This window comes from Bos indicus, chromosome 6, assembly GCF_029378745.1.
Source record: "Bos indicus isolate NIAB-ARS_2022 breed Sahiwal x Tharparkar chromosome 6, NIAB-ARS_B.indTharparkar_mat_pri_1.0, whole genome shotgun sequence".
Lineage (NCBI taxonomy): Eukaryota > Metazoa > Chordata > Mammalia > Artiodactyla > Bovidae > Bos > Bos indicus.
Window position 1 is genome coordinate 55702653 of NC_091765.1, and position 19483 is coordinate 55722135.

The following is a 19483-nucleotide window of genomic DNA, read 5'->3' on the forward strand; positions in this document are numbered from 1 at the left end:
GATCATTTTTGAAGGAGAGTGGAAATGAATAAGCATCCTATTTTTTTTTTTTTTAGCTATTTAAAGGTATTAAAAGTTCTCAAACTTTCCTAGATAAAGCTACCAAGTTATTACTCTATACTTCTAGAGCCAAAGCCAGTCTACGAGGAGGAAATAGAAACATGGAGCTCCCAAAAAGCAATCTAATTAAATATCCACAGACCCCTATGCCATCCTGTACCATGAATAACTCTACTGCCAAGTCGCTTCAGTCGTGTACGACTCTGTGCGACCCCATAGACGGCAGCCCACCGGGCTTCCCTGTCCCTGGGATTCTCCAGGCAAGAACACCGGATTGGGTTGCCATTTCCTTCTCCAATGCATGAAAGTGAAAAGTGAAAGTGAAGCCACTCAGTCGTGTCCAACTTTTTGCGGCCCCATGGACTGTAGCCTACCAGGCTCCTCTGTCCATCAGATTTTCCAGGCAAGAGTACTGGAGTGGGTTGACATTGCCTTCTCCGTGAATAACTCTAACCCATCTTAATAAACTTCCCCAAATAGGATGACATCTGCTCACCTACTCTTTACTTAGTAAAGTAACTAATTAATCTAATTCTCTTATAGTTTATTAGGATCCTAGAAAATTTTCTCTCTTCTCAACTTCTCATGTATTCCATCAGTTACTGGTATAAGAAAAACTCCTCTAGCCCTCAGGTCTTCTTTGGGAGAAAAGGAATAAGGAAGAATAAGTGAAGGAATAACATACATTCATAGCAAGAAACTAAATAAATAGATGAGTAGATATATGAAAGAATGAAAGATGTCATTTATTATAACCTAGTAATGTAATCAGCACTTGTTTTGTTCCCAAACGGAATTGCAGAAGAGCTGACTAAGGTAGGAGTCCTGTGGCTTGAACACATGCCCCAGAGGCACTGGTACCACAAGAACCATTTATTTCCAGAGGGACTCTGCATATGAGGAAAGTTTCTTTGATAAGAGGAAAGTTTCTCATACCTAAGCAATTCTGTGGAAACAGTCAGGAGAAACACTAACATGCAACCCAGGAGTCCTCTCTCATTAAAGAAAGAAGCTTTCCTATTTTCTTTTAATGTTTAGAGTTTACACAGAATTCATTATTGATAGGATAGTGCAGTGTAATTGGATATCATGGATAGGGAAGTAAAGCATGGAATATGAATGCAGTTACCATAAATTTCAGAACTCTGTGAAAAGTCAGCAACTTCTCAGATGTGTCAGTTTTTACTCTGGGAGAACAGATGTATGGTTTGTTACCCTCTAAGAAGGTATCAAACTACCGCACAATTGCACTCATCTCACATGCTAGTAAAGTAATGCTTAAAATTCTCCAAGTCAGGTTTAAGCATACATGAACCGTGAACTTCAGATGTTCCAGCTGGTTTTAGAAAAGGCAGAGGAGCCAGAGTTCAAATTGCCAACATCCACTGGATCGTCGAAAAAGCAAGAGAGTTCCAGAAAAATATCTATTTCTGCTTTATTGACTATGCCAAAGCCTTTGACTGTGTGGATCACAATAAACTGTGGAAAATTCTGAAAGAGATGGGAATACCAGACCACCTGACCTGCCTCTTGAGAAACCCATATGCAGGTCAGGAAGCAACAGCTAGAACTGGACATGGAATAACAGACTGGTTCCAAATAGGAAAACAGTACATCAAGGCTGTATATTGTTACCTAGACTTTATTATTTTGGGCTCCAAAATGACTGCAGATGGTGATTGCAGCCAAGAAATTAAAAGACATTACTCCTTGGAAGAAAAGTCATCACCAACCTAGACAGCATATTGAAAAGCAGAGACATTACTTTGCCAACAATGGTCCATCTAGTCAAGGCTATGGTTCTTCCAGTGGTCATGTATGGATGTGAAAGTTGGCCTGTGAAGAAAGCTGAGCACCGAAGAATTGATGCTTTTGAACTGTGGTGTTGGAGAAGACTCTTGAGAGTCCCTTGGACTGCAAGGAGATCCAACCAGTCCATTCTAAAGGAGATCAGTCCTGGGTGTTGTGGAAGGAGTGATGCTAAAGCTGACACTCCAAGACTTTGGCCACCTCATAGTACACAGAGCAGTTTAGGTTCACAAGTGATGAATTTCTGATAGCTGGCAAAGGCCAGCTAGCATCCTATTAAGGTAAAAACAAAGATTTCTTCACCTTTCCACCTTCACTTGGGTACCAGTTGTTTTACAATGGTGTGTGTGTGTGTGTGTGTGTTTATAAAACTATGACTAGAGTTCTGGGAATATATATGTAAATTAAACTTGAAATACTTAGCCTGAAGGCTTAGAATATGTGTTTCCCTAGTTTGAAAAACATGAACTCAGTGCTAGAATAGTCTTAACTTTTTCAATTCTTTAAAAATAAAGCTAAAGTAAAATTTGATATTAAATTAATACAACTTCTGAGACCCAGAAATTACCACACTCATTTCAATAAAAGAGAGCTTGGCTTCTAAAAAATCCAAACCTCACATCAACATTGAGAATGCTCTTAATGAGTTGTCAAAATTTTTTAAAAATAATGGGGAGGATGGATTTTGGAAAAAAATATGTAACAATGATTTTGGATTTCAGACTTTTAACTTTAAAATAATAAAATTGGACTTAACTGGAGCCTATTATACAGAGTGAAGTAAGCCAGAAGGAAAAACACCAATACAGTATACTAATGCATATATATGGAATTTAGAAAGATGATAACAGTAACCCTGTGTACGAGACGGCAAAAGAGACACTGATCTATGGAACAGTCTTATGGACTCTGTGGGAGAGGGAGAGGGTGGGAAGATTTGGGAGAATGGCATTGAAACATGTAAAATGTCATGTATGAAACGAGATGCCAGTCCAGGTTCGATGCACGATACTGGATGCTTGGGGCTAGTGCACTGGGATGACCCAGAGGGATGGTATGGGGAGGGAGGAGGGAGGAGGGTTCAGGATGAGGAGCACATGTATACCTGTGATGGATTCATTTTTATATTTGGCAAAACTAATACAATTATGTAAAGTTTAAAAATAAAATAAAATAAAATTGGACTTTCAAATTTCGTCCTGACTTTGTTTCTGAACCTAAATTGTTCAAGAGAATTTAAACTCTTTGTGTTCCATTTATCTTTGACATTTGAAAATAGAAAAAAGTTTTTTTTGAAACTGGGGACAACTCTATGTGGCTGACATTTTATCTTTGGGATGACTAGTATTTTAATAATAGAATTCCCTTACAATTTTCCCTCATTACAGAATCTCTAAAAGTTTATATTAGATAATGTGGATGAACAAAATTTCTAGCAGGAGACAAAATGAAAAGTGAATTTTCAGCCCTGAATAGGAAAAGGAGTACGTCAAGGCTGTATATCGTTACCCTGCTTATTTAACTTCTATGCAGGGCACATCATGAGAAACGCTGGGCTGGAAGAAACATAAGCTGGAATCAAGATTGCCCGGAGAAATAGCAATAACCTCAGACATGCAGATGACACCACCCTTATGGCAGAAAGTGAAGAGGAACTCAAAAGCCTCTTGATGAAAGTGAAAGTAGAGAGTGAAAAAGTTGGCTTAAAGCTCAACATTCAGAAAACGAAGATCATGGCATCCGGTCCCACCACTTCATGGGAAATAGATGGGGAAACAGTGGAAACAGTGTCAGACTTTATTTTTCTGGGCTCCAAAATCACTGCAGATGGTGACTGCAGCCATGAAATTAAAAGACACTTACTCCTTGGAAGGAAAGTTATGACCAACCTAGATAGCTTATTAAAAAGCAGAGACATTACTTTGCCAACAAAGGTCCATCTAATCAAGGCTATGGTTTTTCCTGTGGTTATGTATGGATGTGAGAGTTGGACTGTGAAGGAGGCTGAGCACCAAAGAATTGATCCTTTTGAACTGTGGTGTTGGAGAAGACTCTTGAGAGTCCCTTGGACTGCAAGGAGATCCAACCAGCCCATTCTGAACGAGATCAGCCCTGGAATTTCTTTGGAAGGAATGATGCTAAAGCTGAAACTCCAGTACTTTGGCCACCTCATGTGAAGAGTTGACTCATTGGAAAAGACTCTGATGCTGGGAGGGACTGGGGGCAGGAGGAGAAGGGGACAACAGAGGATGAGATGGCTGGATGGCATCACTGACTCGATGGACGTGAGTCTGAGTGAACTCCGGGAGTTGGTGATGGACAGGGAGGCCTGGCATGCTGCGATTCATGGGGTTAACAAAGAGTCAGACACGACTGAGCGACTGAACTGAACTGAACTGAATAAAATAACCCTGAAAGAAACTTACTAAACACAAATCTGACCCATTTCTGAGACTTCTGGGAGTGCAAGTTTAAACTACTCTGCTGATGAATGGTCTAAGGAAGAGAACCAAATGAGCAATCATAGTCACTGTTACTTAGAGAATTGCCTCATGAGGTTAGAGGCTTATCATCCTGATGGTTGGTAACCATACCTGCTCTACTGGTCAGTCACTGACCTGTGATTAAATCCAGTAGGTTTAGTGGGGGGAAAGGTGGAAATAACTTGTGCCTCCCCTTCTCTTTCTCTTAACCATCCAAATTGACATGGCCCAGGAATTAAAGGATAAGGTCAGTTATCTACTTCTCTCTCCTCCTAATGGGCCGCCTTCTAATGCAGAGACCAGGGTTAACTATCACCCTCCCTAAATACTTTTATCTTCATAAACAATGAAGTTAACATGTTATTCTTTCATTACCGATTTTTGTAATACCCAATTGGTTCATAACCTGAAAGATGAGTACTATTTTTTGGACTTCATCAAAACCCATGACATTAAGAAAAGGAAAATACAATGATTCTAGAAAACTGGGAAGATATGGGAAAGTAGACAATGTTCTTTTCTTTTGGGGGCGGGCGTGAGGCACTCCGCCCATGACAAAGGTCATGAGGAAGGAGGCTCGACATACGCAAAGGCAGGATTGAGTCTCAGGAGTCCCCCCGGAAATCCTGGAGCATCTACCCCCATAATCAGAGCCTGCCTACTTTACTACTTTGTGCTCTCCCCTACACCTCTGACTTTATGGGGGGCTGTCTCCCACCACCTCTTTCGGAGAAGGAGTTAACCTAGAGTTCCAGTTAATAAAAACTCCTGGGCGTGACAAGAGTGTTTTAACCTACAAACTCCTCTGAAGTTCCTCTAGCCTGCCTGACAGGCTTGTCTGGCCACATATGATCACTCACAGCCTCCCAACCATGAGAGGCACGAGATGCTTTAAACCTTCTAAAAACAGGTTCCTTAGAAAAGTTAGAAAACTATTAGTATAAGTATAATGGGCTGATTAGAAATTGTATTGGTGAAGGGTTTTTCATTTGTCGAGCCAATGTTTGTTGCTAAGACTCCACATCCCCTGCCCTTACACACATTAATGAATATATAGAAGAAATAAGTATTAACCTTTGATATTAATCACGTTAGACCTTAGGCTAAGTAAATTCTTTCCTTAACTAAAACCCACTATACCCTCACCCTATAGGAATGTAACTTTATTTGGGTGGTGTCTGTTTTAAGAATAATCACCCCTGGAGAAATAAGTGTCCTGGTTGACTGACCACTGTCACAAGGAGAGGGTCATAAATTGTCAGCAGGCCCCCCTGGCCAGAAGATGATGTAACACCCCTAAGACCTCTGTATACATTTGTGTGAAGCACCTGACTTTAATAAAAGTCAGGACTGCTGTCCCCACGTGACTTTTGTATAACATCTCAGTGTATAAAAACAGACTCTGGAAAATAAAGAATTGGGATCAGTTCCTCGAAATACTGGTCTCCCCATGTCTTTCTCCCTCTCAAACTCTGGTTGAGTCTCCATCTGGAGCGCGGAACCCACCATGCTTACTAATTATGCCTGGGCTTCTAAGATCCGACTGGGGAGGCCTCAGTGTCTCCTCTCCTTCAGGAGAACGGAAGGACGCCTGCAGCCTACGTAAGTGGTGCAAGCTTCTTGTCTTGAAGTTTTATTGGTCTCCCGCATAAACCAAGCTACTCAGCCTCTTTTCTCCACTGAATTTTCCTACTGAGCTATGCTCATTCTATTACTCTTTATATCGTTGATGAATATTTAAATAGTCACCGAAGCCGTCTCCCCTTCGAATACCCTGGATCAGCCGGGGCTGGACCCTGGCACTTTTCATTTTGAATTATCGAATACTTAGCTTTTCCTCACTATTTAATAAAATACCTTAAAATTTTACAGAGAGTAACGTTTTGTCTGGCAAATATTAACTAACATTTTATCAAACTAGTATTCCCATTACTCCCTTCCATCCTTTATATCTTTGAAAATGATCTTTCTAAAATTTAAATTTAATTATATTAATCCTCTGCTTGAAATCCTTTTAAGTAAGATAAAGCTGAAATTCCTCATCAAAATAAGGTCCTAATTTGTCTAGCCATTGCCAGTCATTTCAACCTACATCTTACTTCATTTTCCCTGGTTACTCTGTCATCACCCTGACACTGCTTAAGCCCTTTCTCCACATGATGCATTTGCAATGTGAATATGATCATTTCCATGTTCTGCTCAACACTCTGTAAAATCCCCTCATCATCTAGCACATAAAATGCAAGCTCTTTAAAATAGCTTTCAAGGTCATCCATGATCTGTTTATAGCCTCACTCCACAGCCCCATTTTCTATCATGCCTGACTTCACACTTCATGCTCAAACAACATAAAACTGTATACAGTCCCCAGAGACACAATATGATTCCTAACCTCTGAGTCTTTGCTCACACCAAGTTCTGGTTTTTTTAAATGTTATCCCTTTCTTGTTTATGTCTCTCTCCTAACTTTTGAGTCTTAATCCAGGTGTTCCTTGGGCTTCCCAGGTGACATTGGTGGTAAAGAACCACCCACTTGCCAATGCAAGAGATGTAAGAGAGGCCAGTTTGATTGCTGGGTAAGGAAGATCCCTTGGAGGAGGGCATGGCAACTCACTCTAGTATTGTTGCCTGGAGAATCCCATGGACAGGGAGCCTGGCGGGCCAATGTCCATAGGGTCATAAAGAGTTGGACATACCTGAAGAGATTTAGCAGGTATGTAGGCAGATGTTGCTCCCTCCCAACTTCCAAGAGAAGTGAGAAGACACTTACTGCATGCTGCTGAGTATACTGTGCAGACGTCTATGATAGTACTTTTCATATTATTTATAATTATCTGGTTGTCTATATTTTTCTCACTAGATTTAAGCTCCTTGAGGGCAGTTACTTAATTATATGATTATTTCCCTAATGCCCAAAGAATAGAAGGAACTCAATGATTATACAATGGATTGGACAGTGTCTAAACTAAATCATGTCTTTTATGGTTGGTAGTCACAAAGGATTACTGAAAAATCTTAAATATACCTTGCAATTTCATATACTGAGTGTACATTAAATGTAGCATTTTTGGTAGACAATATATTTCATATTTAACAATAACAATGCCTTTTTCCAGCAATTCCATTTTGAAAAGAAAGTCCTAAAAATATAATAATATAATATACTACTATAAAAACAAAAATATTTATATCATGCTCTAAAAATATCCTATACATATTTATATCATACCCACAAAAGATAGTTCTTTGCAGTGATTGTGATGGCAAGTATTATAAACCACTATGATGGTCAATTTTATGCATCAACTTGACTAGACTATGGTACCCACTTTTTGGCGAAATGCCAGTATAGATGTTGCTATAAAGGTATTTTTTAGATGTAATTAATTTGGGCTGCAAAATCACTGCAGATGGTGACTGCAGCCATGAAATTAAAAGACGCTTACTCCTTGGAAGGAAAGTTATGACCAACCTGCTGCTAAGTCACTTCAGTCATGTCCGACTCTGTGACACCCCCATAGACGGCAGCCCACCAGGCTCCCCTGTCCCTGGGATTCTCCAGGCAAGAACACTGGAGTGGGTTGCCATTTCCTTCTCCAATGCATGAAAGTGAAAAGTAAAAGTGAAGTCACTCAGTCATGGCCGACCCTCAGCGATCCCAGGGACTGCAGCCTACCAGGCTCCTCCATCCATGAGGTTTTCCAGGCAAGAGTACTGGAGTGAGGTGCCATAGGCTTTTCCCATGACCAATCTAGACAGCATATTAAAAAGCAGAGACATTACTTTGCCAACAAAGGTCCGTCTAGTCAAGGCTATGGTTTTTCCAGTAGTCATGTATGGATGTGAGAGTTGGACTGTGAAGAAAGCTGAGAGCCAAAGAATTGATGCTTTTGAACTGTGGTGTTGGAGAAGACTTTTGAGAGTCCCATGAACTGCAAGGAGATCCAACCAATCCATTCTAAAGGAGATCAGTCCTGGGTGTTCATTGGAAGGACTGATGCTAAAGGTGAAACTCCAATACTTTGGCCACCTCATGTGAAGAGTTGATTCATTGGAAAAGACTCTGATGCTGGGAGAGATTGGGGCCAGGATGAAAAGGGGATGACAGAGGATGAGATGGCTGGATGGCATCACCAACATGATGGACATGGGTTTGGGTGAACTCCGGGAGTTGGTAATGGACAGGGAGGCCTGGCATGCTGTAATTCATGGGATTGCAAAGAGTCGGAAATGACTGAGCGACTGAACTGAAATGAACTGAACTGAACATTTAAATAAGTAGTTTTTAAGTATATTAGCTCTGTAATGTGGGTAGGTCTCATTTTCTCAAGAGAAAATGCCTGGAGAAAGAAGACATTAATTTTCAAATCACCATCACTCAAGATTGCACTGAAATATCACCTCTTCCTGGGTCTCCAGCCTTCAGATATACCCTGGAGCTTTCAGATGTACCAGTCCTTACAATCCTATAAAGCAATGTCTTAAAATAAATAAAATGCTTTCCTCTCCTTTCTTTCTTTAGGTCTCTATCTCCACATTTGTCTAGATAGATAGATAGAGATGTGGAAACACAGATAGATACAGACACATAGATATGTAAACATACACTCACCCTATTGGTTTTGTTTCAGGGAAACATTGATGCAAAAGGAGAATAAACAAGGAAATATTTGGTGAAATTATCATATATTTCCTACCCAAACCTGTTAAGACCTCTATGTTTTCATCAAAAAATAATAAAGCAGTTCTTTACATATTGATACAGAAAACAAGTCATGAAGAAGTTTCCGTTGGTTAGTACAACTGATATTTTTTAAATCCATTCATGTATATGTGTAGGTATATAATAAATCAGTCAGTTCAGTTCAGTCCCTCAGTTGTGTCCATTTTTGTGACCCCGTGGACAGCAGCACGCCAGGCTTCCATGCCCATCACCAGCTCCCAGAGCTTGCTCAAACTCATGTCCATCAAGTCGGGGATACCATCTAATCAATTCATCTTCTGTCTTCCCCTTCTCCTCCTGCCTTCAATATTTCTCAGCATCAGGGTCTTATCCAATGATAGGTTCTTCATATCAGGTGGAAAAGTTTCAGCTTCAGCATCAGTCCTTCCAATGACTCTTCAGGACTGATTTCCCTTAGGATTGACTGGTTGGATCTCCTTGAAGTCCAAGAGACTCACAAATGTCTTGTCCAACACCATAGTTCAATAGCATCAATTCTTCAGTGCTCAGCTTTCTTTATGGTCCAACTCTCACATCCATACGTGACTACTTGAAAACCCATAGCTTTGAGTAGACAGACCTTTGTCAGCAAAGTAATGTCTCCGCTTTTTAATACACTGTCTAGGTTGGTCATAGCTTTTCTTCCAAGGAGCAAGAGTTTTTTAATTTCATGGCTGCAGTCACCATCTGCAGTGATTTTGGAGCCCAAGAAATAAAATCTGTCACTGTTTCTATTGTTTCCCCAGCTATTTGCCATGAAGTGATGGGACCAGATGCCATGAGCTTTGTTTTTTGAATGTTGAGATTTAAGCCAACTTTTTCACAATCCTCTTTGACTTTCATCAAGAGGCTCTTTATTTCCTCTTAACTTTCTGCCTTAAAGGTGGTTTCATCTGTGTATCTGAGATTATTGATATTACTCCCAGCAATCTTGACCCCAGCTGGTGATTCATCCAGCCTAGCACTTTGCATGACCTACACCGTGCATAAATTAAATAGGCAGAGTGACAATACACAGGCTTGATGTACTCTTTTCCCAATTTGGAACCAGTCTGTTGTGCCATGTCCAGTTCTAACTGTTGCAACTTGACCTGCACATAGATTTCTCAGGAGGCAGGTCAGGTGGTCTGGTACTTCCAACTCTTGAAGAATTTTCCAGATGGTTGTGATCTACACAGTCAAAGGCTTTGGTATAATCAATAAAGCAAAAGTAGATGTTTTTCTGGAATTCTCTTGCTTTTTCTATGTTCCAACATGTGTTAGCAATGTGATTTCCAGTTCCTCTGTCTTTTCTAAATCTGACCATCTGGATATTCATGGTTCATGTAGTGTTGAAGCCCAGCTTAGAGAATTTTGAGCATTACTTTGCTAGCCTGTGAGATGAGTGCAATTGTGGAGTAGTTTGAACATTCTTTGGCATTGTCCTTCTTTGAGATTGGAATGAAAATTGACTTTTTCCAGTTCTGTGGCCACTGCTGAGTTTTCCAAATTTGCTCGCGTATTGAGTGCAGAACTTTCATAGCATCATCTTTTAAGATTTGAAATAGCTCAACTGGAATTCCATCATCTCCACTGGCTTCGTTCATAGGGATGCTTCCTAAGGCCCACCTGACTTCGCATTCCAGGATGTCTGGCTCTAGGTGAGTGATCACACCATTGTGATTATCTTCATCATGAAGATCTTTTTTGTACAGTCCTTCTCTGTATTCGTGCCACCTCTTCTTAATATCTTCTGCTTCTGTTAGGTCCATACCATTTCTGTCCTTTGTTGTGCTCAACTTTGCATAAAATGTTCCCTTGGTATCTCTAATTTTCTTGAAAAAAACTCTAGTCTTTCCCATTCTATTGTTTTCCTCTATTTCTTTGCATTGATCCCTGAGGAATGCTTTCTTATCTCTCATTGATATTCTTTGGAACTCTCCATTCAAATGGATATATCTTTCCTTTTCTCCTTTGCCTTTAGCTTCTCTTCTTTTCTCAGCTATTTGTAAGTCCTCCTCAGACAACCATTTTGCCTTTTTGCATTTATTTTTTTTTTTTGGGGGGGGGGGATGGTCTTAATCACAGCCTCCTGTACAATGTCACAAACCTCTGTCCATAGTTCATCAGGCACTCTGTCTATCAGATCTAATCCCTTTAATCTATTTCTCACTTCCACTGTATAATTGTAAGGGATTTGATTTAGGTCACACCTGAATGGTCTAGTGGTTTTACCTACTTTCTTCAATTTAAGTCTGAATTTGGCAATAAGGAGTTCATGATCTGAACCATAGTCAGCTCCCAGTCTTGTTTTTGCTGACTGTACAGAGCTTTTCCATCTTTAGCTGCAAAGAATATAATCAATCTGATTTTGATTTTGACCATCAGGTAATGTCCATGTGTAATGTCTTATCTTGTGTTGTTGGAAGAGGGTGTTTGCTATGACCAGTATGTTCTCTTGGCAAAACTGTTAGTCTTTGCCCTGCTTCATTTTGTACTCCAAGGCCAAATCGCTTGTTATTCCAGGTATTTCTTGACTTCCTACTTTTGCATTCCAGTCCCCCATAATGAAAAGGGCATCTTTTCTGGGTGTTAGAAGGGTGTTAGACAGTCTAGAAGGTCTTGTAAGCCTTCATTGAACCATTCAACTTCGGCTTCTTCAGCATTACTGGTTTGGGACATAGAATTGAATTACCCTGATATTGAATGTTTTGCCTTGGAAATAATTCATTCTGTCATTTTTGAGATTGCAAGCAAGTACTGCATCTCAGACTCTATTGTTGACTATGAGGGCTACTCCATTTCTTCTAAGGGATTCTTGCCCACAGTAATAGTAGATTAATGATCATCTGAATTAAATTTTCCCATTCCAATCCGTTTTAGTTCACTGATTCCTAAAATGTCAATGTTCACTCATGCCATTTCATGTTTGACCACTTCTAATTTACCTTGATTCATGGACCTACCATTCCAGGCTCCTATGCAATATTGATCTTTGCAGCAGCAGTCTTTACTTCCGTCACCAGTCACATCCACAACTGGGTGTTGTTTTTGCTTTGGCTCTGTCTCTTCATTGTTTCTGGAGTTACTTCTCCACTTTTCTCCAGTAGCATATTAGGCACCTTTCAGTGTCCTATCTTTTTGCCTTTCCATACTGTTAATGTGGTTCTCAAGGCAAGAATACTGAAGTGATTTGCCATTCCCTTCTCCAGTGGACCACGTTTTCTCAGAACTCTCCACCATAACCCATCTGTCTTGGGTGGCCCGACACGGCATATAATAAATACCAAGTTGATAACAATTATTATCTCTGAATAAGTAGAGGTAACTGTAACTGCCTTTTGTCTCATCAGCTCATTTTGAATTATTTTCAATGACTCTATTGTATGTAAAATAATACAAAACCACATTTTAGAAGTATACATTATTTCACACCTGTTCTTACAAAGCTCTTCCTTGACAAATTTCTATTACTGGTATAGCGACCACACTTCCTTCTCTCTTCATCTTTACAACACATAACCATATTCTAGGAATTCAGATTTTGACTTACCTTTTCTCAGAAGTCTTTTATGATTGATCCTTTTCAAGTAGAATTGCTTACTATTTTGTATGAGTCACCATTGAACCCTGAACAAAACACATTATATACAAAATTATAATATATATGTGTGCTTTTGAGGTATTTCTGTCTTACAGATTCTTCTTTGTGTGATGATTTATTTATTCAACAATTGCATGGCTATATATGTCAAACAATTGCTATGACAAAGCTAGACAGTGTATTAAAAATCAGAGACACTACTTTGCCAACGAAGTTCCATATACTCAAAGCTATGGTTTTTCCAGTAGTCATGTACAGATGTGAGAGTTGGACCAGAAAGAAGGCTGAGCACCAAAGAATTGATGCTTTCAAATTGTGGTGCTGGAAAAGACTTTTGAGAATTCCTTGGACAACAAGGAGATCATACCAGTCAATCCTAAAGGAAATCAACTCTGAATATTCATTGGAAGAACTGATGCTGAATTTGAAACTCCAAAATGTTGGTCACCTGATTCAAAGAGCCAAAGCATTGGAAAAGACCTTGATGCTGGGAAAAATTGAAGGCAGAAGGAAAAGAGGGTAGCAGAGGATGAGATGGTTGTGAGGCATTACTTACTCAAAGGACATAAATTTGAACAAACTCCTGGTGATAGTAGTGGACAGAGGAGCATGGCATGTTGCAGTCTGTGGGATTGCAGAGTCACACATAATTAAGTGACTGAAAAATAACAAATGTATGTCAGACACTCTTCTAGACACTGGAGATAGAGTAGTTAACAGATATCTAAAGTTTGTATCCTCATGCACTTTTCCTGTTAATAGAAGAGAGTGGCAAAATGTAGAACAAGTATGCTTGGGGCTGGTGCACTGGGACGGCCCAGAGGGAGGGTATGGGGAGGGAGGAGGGAGGAAGGTTCAGGATTGGGAGCACGGGTATACCTGTGGCGGATTCATTTCAACACTGGGCAAAACTAATACAATATTGTAAAGTTTAAAAATAAAATAAAATTAAAAGAATAAATAAAATGACTAAAAAAAAAAAAAAAGAACTGTACATTTAAATTGAGTCTCTTGTCTTCAGACTCTTCCACTTACTCCTCCTCCTTGTTGCATTCATCTACATCCTAAGGCTCTTCTCTTCATTTTCCAAATTTTATTTCCTGGATTTTTGTTACCCTCTTTAACATTACTCAAATCATCACAATTCTTCCGTTACCCTAACATTTTAGTTCCTCAGTCTCCCTTGCTAAATCTCCTATTCTCCAGAGTTGTATCCTCTTCTCTTTCAGCTACTCTTACATATAATAACTGTAGCCCCTCATAACCTGTTTCTGTACCTTCAACTCTCCAACTACCACTTTCCTTTTTTTTTTCTTCAGATTAGTCATTGTAGTTCCATATTCTTCCAAATCTTTGACTCCACTGGAACCTAGACAACACTGATTATATCAGTTTTTAGTATTCTTTAAGCTCCATATGACCTCACTTATTTCCTTAATCAGTTATAACCTTTTGTATACACCATCAATATCTTTGCCCCTCTCACTGACATACTCGCCTGATGAAAACACCCTAGTTAAAGCCAAGAGTAAACTTATTGCAGGCTATTGTCTCCAGAACTAAAAATATCTGAGGAAAAAAAAAGAAAACAAAACAATGCTGACTATTCTGTTTAATATCAGTATCAAAAAATGCTATCTACCAAATATACCAAATATATATATATCACATCTCTCCCTACAGTTTCACAGTTAAATGATTAAATGTTTACTTGACACCTCCACAAGGATGTCAAAGAGGTGTCTCATTTTTCACATGTACTAAATCAAATTGCTGGTAATAGGTAATCACTCTCTGGTAACAGTGACTCTAGACTCAGAATATAAATGGCTACATCTCCAGCTGGAAATTGAACTTGTGGTCAAGGTGTAATAGATGCTAAGAAAAATTAATAAATTAAAAATAAAAAATCTACTATACTGAAATTACTGAGTTGGAGACTGGAAGTAAATCACAGCTGTGATAATTCAAATACAGCCACCATGCAAACATAAGCAGCTTCCGAGTGGAGCAGCTCTTTGTAAATGCTGTGAGGTACTTTCAGTAAGTAAGTTATAGATCCTGTGCTGTGTTGATGCAAATGTAGCAGATAGTTATGCAAATGAGGTACAGGTACTAAATTGTAAGTAAAACTAATTATGAATTTATGAGTTGGAATAGATTCAAGATGCTTTCTACTTAAAGATAGTTTAAAAGGAAAACTTAAAAAATTCCAGTTAAATCAAAGTGAAAGTGAAAGTCGCTCAGTATTCCAACTCTTTTTGATCCATGGAATGCTCCAAGGCAGAATACTGAAGTGGGTATCTGTTTCCTTCTCCAGGGGATCTTCCCAACCCAGGAATTGAACCTAGGTCAAAATGGTTGGAGGCTAATGGGCATTTTGAAGACTTAGTGAAGTTTCTTAAAGCATTTTATTTACCATAGCTGTAATTGTTTAAAATGCTGACATATTTTTTTCTGAATCTAAGCCATATTCAAATCCCAGAAAGACAGACAAATATATCAAACATTCTTACAATACATTAGGATAATTCCATAATTGTTTATCTTGCTGCTGCTGCTGCTGCTAAGTCACTTCAGTCGTGTCTGACTCTGTAGGACCCCATAGACGGCAGCCCACCAGGCTCCCCCGTCCCTGGGATTCTCCAGGCAAGAACACTGGAGTGGGTTGCCATTTCCTTCTCCAATACATGAACGTGAAAAGTGAAAGTGAAGTTGCTCAGTCGTGTCCGACTCTTCGAGACCCCATGGACTGCAGCCTACCAGGCTCCTCCATCCATGGGATTTTCCAAGCAAGAGTACTGGAGTGGGGTGCCATCGCTGTTTATCTTGATGTTTATGAGCATCATGCAGCTATCAAAACCTAGAAAGACCTAACAGTTTGAATCCCCTATAGCATTCAATTATTGGGGGATATAAAAGTGAGAACTACTGATTAGCACACTAACTTGGATTACCATAGTGACAGAAATTTTGAATTCTTGTCTTTATTTTTATGCATTTGTTTGTTGTTTTTTTTTTTGCAGCAGAATGAAATTTCAAAGGCTACTAAAAAAGGATTCAGCACAGATGAGTTCTGGTCCTATCACTGGCATCACTGTCAGAGTGATTCATAGGAGTCCCTAATCTCCCTGGATATCAGTTTCTACATATCTAAAATGAAGGAGAAAGTTAAATAACTATTTAATGAAGGAAAATGCTTTTAAAATGTATTATTTACATGCCTAATGTCCTTTTTAACTGTAGGATTATATAAAATATTATATAAACTGATTTCTCTTGTTACTTGAACTTTATTAGATATGGATTAATATTCAAGGAGACAACATTTCTTCACCTTCAATATATATCCAAGCTATAACATTGGATTATTATCATATTAAAGGGCTTCCCTAGTGGCTCAGTAAAGAATCTGCCTATAATGCAGGAAAACTAGGTTCAATCCCTGGGTCGGGAAGACCCCTTGGAGAAGGTATGGCACCCACTCCAGTAACTCGTGCCTGAAGAATTCCATGGAGAGAGGACCTGGACAGGCCACAGTCCATGGGATTGCAAAGAGTCAAACACGACTGTACAATTAACTTTCTTTTTTTTTTTTTTATTTTATTTTATTTTTAAACTTTACATAATTGTATTAGTTTTGCCAAATATCGAAATGAATCTGCCACAGGTATACCCGCGTTCCCCATCCTGAACCCTCCACCCTCCTCCCTCCCCTCCCCTCCCTCTGGGTCGTCCTAGTGCACCAGCCCCAAACATCCAGTACCGTGCATGGAACCTGGACTGGCGACTCGTTTCAAACATGATATTATACATGTTTCAATGCTATTTTCCCAAATCTCCCCACCCTCTCCCTCTCCCACAGAGTCCATAAGACTGATCTATACATCGGTGTCATGCTCAACATCACTCATTATCAGAGAAATGCAAATCTTTTTTTTCTTTCATCATATTAAAAGACACATAAAGCTCTGACAGTTCAAAAAAAATTAACAGTTAGCAAGTATTATAAACTAGAACAAATAAGATGATATGCCATTTTAAAGGTAAACAATGAATTTTCCAAATATGAGTCATCAGGGTCAGAATCGCTATATACTACAAACATAAAAATTTTATTTGAGCACTTTAAAAATGAAATATAAGTAGTTTTTATTTTTACACCTTAGGAAAAAAGTACAAAATACATTTTATTAGCATTAAATCTTCTTTAAAAGTTCAGTGACATTAAATGTTGATGTGTAATTATTTTGTCTTTCCCTACAGTAAGTAGCAAAAAGACAAGATATTATTTCTGCTTGGGTTTAGGAAACATGTACTTCTGTTTTAGTATCAAATTCAAATCTACTTCCACTTAAAATAATTGAATGAAGTAACTAAAAAAGAGATTAAAGTTAAGTAAAAAGAATAAATTTAGTTTTAACAGTGGAAATAACATGTAGAAGAGAAGAAAATGTATTCTTTTTAATGGCTGAGTAATACTCCATTGTGTATATGTACCATAGCTTTCTTATCCATTCATCTGCTGATGGACATCTAGGTTGCTTCCATGTCCTGGCTATTGTAAACAGTGCTGCGATGAACATTGGGGTACACGTGTCTCTTTCCCTTCTGGTTTCCTCAGTGTGTATGCCCAGCAGTGGGATTGCTGGATCATAAGGCAGTTCTATTTCCAGTTTTTTAAGGAATCTCCACACGGGGAACACATGTATACCTGTGGTGGATTCATTTTGATATTTGGCAAAACTAATACAATTATGTAAAGTTTAAAAATAAAATAAAATTAATTAAAAAAAAACACACACACACACAAAAAAAAAAAAAGAAGAGAAGAAAAAAGAAAAACATAGTGAGAAAATGAAAAGATAAGGCGGTGTTGGTGCTGTTGTTCAGTTGCCCAGTCGTGTCCGACTCTTTGTGACCCCACAGACTATAGCACGCCAGGCCTCCCTGTCCCTCACCATCTCCCAAAGTTTGCCCACATTCATGTCCATTGCATCAGTGATGCCATCCAACCATCTCATCCTCTGATGCCCGCTTTCCTTCTGCCTTCAATCTTTCCAGCATCAGGGACTTTGCCACTGAGTTGGCTCTTTTGCATCAGATGACCAAAATACTGGAGCTTCAGCTTCAGCATCAGTCTTTCTAATGAGTATTCAGGGTTGATTTCCCTTAAGATTGACTTATTTGATCTCCTTGCTGTCCAGGGGACTTTTGGGAGTCTTCTCCAGCACCATAGTTCTAAGAGGAAAATGCAGTGAGAAAGTGACTGGAAATGAAGAAATAAGGTGTAGACAAAGAGAAAGAAACCATGGGGATGAGTAGCAAAGGAAGGCAGAATAAAAGAAGTTTGAATAAATGTGGTCAAAGAGGAAAAGTCTTTTTTGAATGTGTCAAACATGATTTCTCTCACAGTCTATTATAGTTTTCAAGCATTATAGAGTTGCCATGTATGGCTGTGAATTCCTAAGTATTATTTTAAGAAAGTCTAGATCCAGTGGCCAATAGGTCTCCAAAAAAGGTTTATATTTGCTAATATGTTTTTGGCTCATTTCTGGGAGGAATTCTTGAGTGAATAAAATTTGTGCTCAAAGGCAGATTTTTGCTACTCCTACTAGTATTAACTGGAAGCACCGACAGAAATGGTAAAATGTAATATTCTATATTAAGTTACAATATTACTGTAGAATGATCCAAAGTCACAGTCAGTATAGAAAGGCAAAAAATGAACTATTTTGCACAGATCCTAAAGAAAAAAAGTCACTTTGTCTTAGCCAAAAGTATATAAGTGCAGGAGGTAACTGCAAACTGCCTCTAAGCTCTTTTAAGGCGAAATGATGTAACTTTGAAATGTGTAGTTACTATCTTGTAACTTAGTGACATTGTATGAATGACACCTGGCTTCCCATGTGGCAATAGTGGTAAAGAACCCACCTGCCAATGCAGGATAGGTTAGAGACGGGTTTGCTACCTGGGTCGGAAAGGTTCCATGGAGAAGGTCACGGAAACCCACTCCAGTATTCTTGCCTGGAGAATCCCATGGACTGAACAGCTTGGTGGAAACAGACCATGGGATTGCAAAGAATCAGACATAACTGAAGCTACTTAGCACATACTCATGCATGAATGATACTTAAAATTTAACCTTTGTTTTCTCAAAATTGAAATACTTCCTATGAACTCTAATGGAAATATATATTCAGAGATACAGGAAACTTGGTTTTATCTATGACAGTCTCTATATAAACTTAAGTAATTTTAGAATTATTATTGCTTTTTTCCTGTAGAAGGGGCCTTGATAAGAACAATGACAGATACTGATGATCTGTTTGCAGTTCTAAATGTTTGCAGTTCTAAATCAGATATCATCAATTGTCTAAAAATATTATTTAGATATTATACAGAGTGAAGTAAGTCAGAAGAAAAACACCAATACAGTATCAGATCAGATCAGATCAGTCGCTCAGTTGTGTCCTACTCTTTGCAACCCCATGAATCGCAGCACGCCAGGCCTCCCGGTCCATCACCAACTCCCGGAGTTCACCCAGACTCACGTCCATCGAGTCAGTGATGCCATCCAGCCATCTCATCCTCAGTCGTCCCTTTCTCCAGGGGGCAAGAGGAGAAGGGGAATGATGCTAAAGCTGAAAGGAATGATGTTAAAGCTGAAACTCCAGTACTTTGGCCACCTCATGTGAAGAGTTGACTCATTGGAAAAGACTCTGATGCTTGGAGAATTTTGAGCATTACTTTACTAGCATGTGAGATACTAACACATATATATAGAATTTAGAAAGATGGTAACAATAACCCTGTATACGAGAC